The following is a 4,772-nucleotide window of genomic DNA, read 5'->3' as shown; positions in this document are numbered from 1 at the left end:
ATGCTCAGTTAAAAAAAATCGGCGCCTCCAGCACCTAAACCGGCAAAAACTGGCAGTTAAACTTCTGTGCCCCTGCATTGCCCCCCTCTTCGGCCAACAGTAGTTATCTACAGAAGTAAAAGAGATATCAACACACACAAAGATAACTTTTGAAATAAAACTGAACTAAGTAACCATTACACATTTAATTTTGGGACTTTCCTTCTAGGGGCTTGTGGAGCAAAAGACCCACCAGAACACTAATAATATAAGTTCTGAGCTTATTTTTAAAGATATCAACCTGATTTTTTTTGAAAGCTGTGCTGCTTAGAACTCATATTTTTAGTGTTTTGGTGGGTCTTTTGCTCCACAAGCCCCTGGAAGGAAAGTCCCAAAATTAAATGTGTAATGGTTACTTAGTTCAGTTTTATTAAAAAATTTTCTTTCTGTGCGTTGATATCTCTTTTAATTCTTTTTCTTTAACTCTTTTTTTAGCATAATATCTTAATAGGTTGTAACTATAAGCAGTGAAAAAAATGACAAAAAAAGATATTTTTTAGGCCTTTTCAAAGGGGAGTTTTGAAATCCCGTTATTTCATAAAAAAGAAATAAAATGCTTAGAGAATGGCTTGGAAGATGAATTTAGGTGTTCTGCATATTTCAATTTAAGTACATAAGGCCAAAGATATAATATCCCAAAAATCTCTTGTCAAAGTCTACTCTACACCTAGCGCTGGCGATTTCTATTTTCACAGGTATAAAATGCATGATTTTAGAAAACTGACTGGCGCTAGGTGTAGAGTAGACTTTGACTAAAGATTTTTGGGAGTATATATTTGTCCTTATGTGTTTAAATTGAAATATGCAGAAGAGCTTAAAACTTGCACATTGCTGAGTTATTGTTAAAACCGCCGTGCTACCGTTATCTGTTGATATTTTACATGCCTGGCGCTAGGTCGACAGTAGAGATAGAGAGATGAAATTTTGTACATGTATTTCTAGGCTCCTAAAGTAACTTTCTAGGTTAGCAGAAGACTGAAATTCGAAAAAGTGTATTTTCATGAAAAGGTCTAATCTCCATCTTGACAAGCCTGGCATCAAACCTGGCAGAGTCTTCCAGGTTAAAAGCAAAATAATTTTTGACTTAAACAAAGCAGTTTATGTTACCAAAATACTAAAATATGCATCTGTCTGTATTTCTGTCAGTCTGTAATGCTAATTTGTTACACAATTATAACTAACCTTCACACACAACAGAGAAGCTGCAACATTTTTACATGGAGCAATAGAAAAATTAGCAAAACATTATTGGATGTTTTTTGGAGAATTTTTTTTTTTAATGTTTTCAGTTTGAAGATTTTTTCTCTTGAAAAATTACATCTTCATTGAAATTTTAAAACTTTTTAGTGCTTGTAAAAATATTAACCCTTAACAGTCGGGCCCCTTACCGCACCTTAATGGGTCGGAGGGGGGCGTTCAATTAGTCAATAGAGTTGTCCTGACCATTGTGTAATGCATAGGATTATATAAATCCTTATAATAAAGTAACATGATGTTTGTCTGTCTGTGTCTCTGTTTGTTTGTACCGGAGGATCTCGCTAACTGCTGAACCGATCGGGTTCTCCTTAAAAGAGTATCTTCTCATAAGTCCCGGGAAGGTTTATAATTATTTTGGGGAAAGGTACCACCACCCACCCAAGAGAAATCCCAAAAAATCTAATTTTTTTACTCAGAGACTTTAAAGCAACATAAAATAAAGCGCCACTAGAAGCCTCTAGGGGGGGGGGGGGGTAGACGCTAGTATTAAATAATGGCATTATAAATATACAACATTTGAACACAGAACCCAAGTAGCAAATAACGTTGTAAAAAGTTTCAACAACCATCTCAAAGAAAAAGTTGAATTGATGTTTGTCTATGGATATAAGAATGCAACGGTTCCAGATTTTTTTGGGCCAACTTTTAAGACTTTGGGCACATACTCTTAACGCAACATAACAAAAGATGTTAACCCTTACAGATCGGGCCCCAATTCCCACCTTATCACATCGTGGGGGGGGGGGGGGCTATAAGAGCCCCCCCTCTATCTCAGCTCCTGTTACAGATAAAGACGTAAATTTTTTTTCTGGTTTTTCTGGTGGTTCATGTGTATTTTTAGAGAAAATTACTTTTTCTAGTCATAGCGGTTAGACCGCTCCTTAGCTGCTTTTTAGCGGCCAGCCGCTAAATTTAAAAACAGCTGTAGAGCGGCCAATTTTGCAGCTAGGATGTTCAAATTTTAGGACGAACTATTATTTTTCATAACAAAAAAATTACTTTTTATGAACATCGCCGAAAAACGGCAAATAACGGAAACCGCCATTTTCGGCGGTTACGGCGGTAAAACGGCGGTTGGCGGCGCTAATTAATATTTTTATCTGTTTATTTTTGCTCAAGGATTTACCAAAAACTTTATAGGTCTCTAGCTGTAATAGAAGACACGATATTCATGATATATGTCTGTAGTAAAAGCCGGACAAAAATCGGTCATACAGTCGGTCAGGAAGTGGTCAAACGGTCATAACACCACTTTTCTCAGAAGGTCATTGATATCTAAGTATTCATCAAAAAATTTTAGGTTTCTACCTTATACACAAAAGTCATAATGTAGAAATTAAGATTTGTTTAGAATTTTTTCTAATTTTGGTGCTACCCAACCGACTTTGACCGGACACCACGACCGACACAGACCAGATATCCTAATAAAATCAACTCTTGCCGACGTATAATTACTAAACTTAAAAAGTCATGAAGTCACAGCTCTTCATCTTACCTACAAAAAAAAATGAGATTGAAAAAACTAGAGGGGGGGCTCTTGGAGCCCCCCCTCGATCTGTAAGGGTTAAAAATGGTTTCTACTGCTGCTATGTCAGGTGCGCAAGATTTATAGTTATATTGCCGAAAATAGACCCAACTCATTACTATACAAACTAAGGACTACCAGCCAAAGGCCGTGCAATCAAAGGGTTGGTTGTCTGATGGGTGTTACTTAATCTAATACCCCGGGTGTTTGGACAGAAAAGGAGACATTTGGCTACCCTCAGTTTTCGTGAGTTGTTAATCCAGTTGTAGTAGGATAAAGTGACTCAAAATCAGCCATGTGACGTCATAAAAATAAATGAGGTGAGAGGAGAAGTGGGAAAGTAAAACCCCTTAAAAAAGATAAATAATCCCCTATTTTTATGACGTCTAATGGCTGATATTTATGTCACTTTGTCCAACTGCCTCCAGTTATAGTACCCAAGTTTTCAGGTGCTGGTGTTTATTGTTATCATTGGAAAAGTGTCCAAGGAGAAATGCCTAAAATATGATTATAGTGCCAACTAATTATTATAAAAGAGTTATTGAAATAATTGTATTTTTTTCTCAAAAGTTAGTTGCGCACATTATACAAACATCATAAAAAAGGATAATAATTATTAGAAAACAAGGTTCACATCCTTAAAAAAAAGTAACAGGATGTTTGTTGGTTTGTTTGTTTGTCTGTTTATCTGCACCGAAGGACTTCGCAAACCACTGAACCAATCATCTAAAATAAGAAATTGTGTTATCAAATTAAACTCCTCCCTCCTCAAGTGCCCCTAGATACCTCTAGGGGCATAGCCGCTGGTTTTTAGTAAAATATAGAATATATACAATGTCAAGAAAATAAACAGAAATATGCTAATATGCAATCAGAGGAATCGTTTGTAAACATTTCAGAAGCAAATATCATTAAGGCTACATACATGCCAATTATCTACAAATAAACAACTAGAAATTATAATTTTATGGCTTAAAAATTCTTTCAATCAATCAAAAAAAGTTTAACACTACATATGCTTTTATCTAAAGCCCAAAAAGTCTTGAAAAAAGCCTTTTTCTTTAAACAAAGAAAGAAATTCTAATCCTTTTATATTTGGAAAAATATTAAAATTTTATTTTTAATTATTTTATAAAATGACAGATGTAAATTTTTTGTAGGATATATCTATTAGATTTAGAACGATAACAAAACTTTAAAAGGCTTTTTGTTGAAAAGCATTATGAGAACAAGTGGTTCTTAATCAAGGATGGAGGTGACAATGGCAGGTTAATTTAGTTACACCCCTCCCCCCCTCTCCAAAGAAAATCTAGTATAAGTATCAGAATTTCATATATTAGGCATTATTAAAGAAATTGTGAGACCTATCCCTGGACCCCTGCTGTTATTAGCAATCATATTACTCATATACAAATACAAAATATAATTAAAATTTATGATTTATTCTAATGGTGCAAGATCACATAAAGATACACAATAACCCCACCTAACCCCCCCCCCCTCTCTCCCACTTATTTTAAAATAAATTCAAACTGAGAGGATGTGTTTTTCTAGTAATGTTTATTACTTTTAGTAGGATTAGGTTGGTTATATGTTATACTATGCATACCCGCAGGGTTAGGAACTGCAAGATGCCCCCGCATATTATCAATTAGTATCAAAATAATGAGAAATGAGGAGTTGTCAGTGCTTTACTGGCTTTTTGTGGGAAAACATCATTCCAAATGTATTATGAATTTTTAAAAATGACAATCTATGATTTTCGGGAAATTCAAATTCTTGGATTTACGGAAAAAGGTAAGGTTTAGTTTTAAAACCCTTCTTGTCAGTTGGTTTCAACCCTTCTTGTCGTTAAGACGTCAATACTGAGCTCCTGCTTTCAAAGTGTGAGTTGTGTTTGACCGCCAGAAAACCTGTTGTGTCCTGTACAAGCTTAGTGTTTCTACAAACC

Source organism: Acartia tonsa, chromosome 15 (genome assembly GCF_053477335.1).
Source record: "Acartia tonsa isolate MP-2025a chromosome 15, ASM5347733v1, whole genome shotgun sequence".
Lineage (NCBI taxonomy): Eukaryota > Metazoa > Arthropoda > Copepoda > Calanoida > Acartiidae > Acartia > Acartia tonsa.
This window is presented reverse-complemented; position numbering follows the sequence as displayed.